This window comes from Elephantulus edwardii, unplaced genomic scaffold (genome assembly GCF_000299155.1).
Source record: "Elephantulus edwardii isolate Elephantulus edwardi_28Jun2011 unplaced genomic scaffold, EleEdw1.0 scaffold00226, whole genome shotgun sequence".
In the NCBI taxonomy this organism is placed as follows: domain Eukaryota; kingdom Metazoa; phylum Chordata; class Mammalia; order Macroscelidea; family Macroscelididae; genus Elephantulus; species Elephantulus edwardii.
In genome coordinates, this window is record NW_006399976.1 from 2797134 (window position 1) to 2798314 (window position 1181).

Here is a 1181-nt window from a genome sequence, read left to right on the forward strand (position 1 = left end):
AACTGTTCCTCTTCCTTTGTATTTCCATACTTGAAAGTTCTTTATTATTTTTTGTGTCTGTGCCGTCAAATCACATCTGACTGGTACAGGAGAAGATTTCCCCTCCTTCTCCAGCAGAGCATCTGGTGGATTCGAACCTTATACCTCTGGGATTGTAGTGTAGCTTCTTGCCACTAGGCCACCAGAGCTCCCCTCCATTTAAATCTCTTTTAAAATGTGATATTAATGACTAATTACAGAGAAAATTGGTGCTCCATTCTGGCATGCATATGTACTTTGCCTTGTAGCATTCATTATAGTATGTACAATGTAACCACACTCTTCCTCTTTCCCCTGTATGATGCTCATTTACATTAATCCTTCCACCCTACACCTTCCTGCCTTCTGAGCTTTTAAAAATTGTTGATGTTATATGGTTCATTATTCTAAGGAGTAACTGTTTCCCTGGAGTTCTTCACCTGGCCGACCTGTCAATTGCTTGGTTGAAAATTGAACTATGGAAATAAGTTTTGTTCTAGGTCAGAAGGTGACTAAGGACTCCAGTCTTAGGAGTACTTACAGTCTCTGCCAGTCCTGTAAGCTAGTCCATTTTAGGTTTTGGAGATTAGTTCCTAATTTTTTTCCCCCTCTCTGTCCAGGCCCTTCTGCTGTGATGCCCCTCAGAATGGTCAGCAGTGATACCTGGGCACCATCTAGTTTCTCTGGTCTCTTAGTCATAGAGATTGAAGTTAAAGCGCACTAGCTCTTGGACTGACTATTTTCTTTTCATATTTGCTTACTTTTATTCTCTCTGCTTTGTTCCAGATAAACACAGAGCAATAGTTACATGCTAGATAATTCCTCATAACCTTTTATTATTATTATAGTACTTTATTCACAAAATTGGGATACATTGTTTTTCACACCAGTTTCTTCCCATTTCTTTTGTGAAGACTATGACCTGGGTCAGGTGCACTCTAGTCTCTAGACTGATGTTGTTGCTTCTCAGTACTCTGGAGAAGTCCCCAACAGCAGATTTTCCTAATGCAATTTGTCTTTTGATTTTCTGACTGCTGGTGCCAAGAGTGTTGATCATGGAGCTGACCAAGCTGTAACTGTTAACAACCTCAATCTCTTCCCCATCCATCATGGTGCTGCCAAATGGCCCACTGGTGAGAATCTTTGTCTTCTTGATGTTTAAC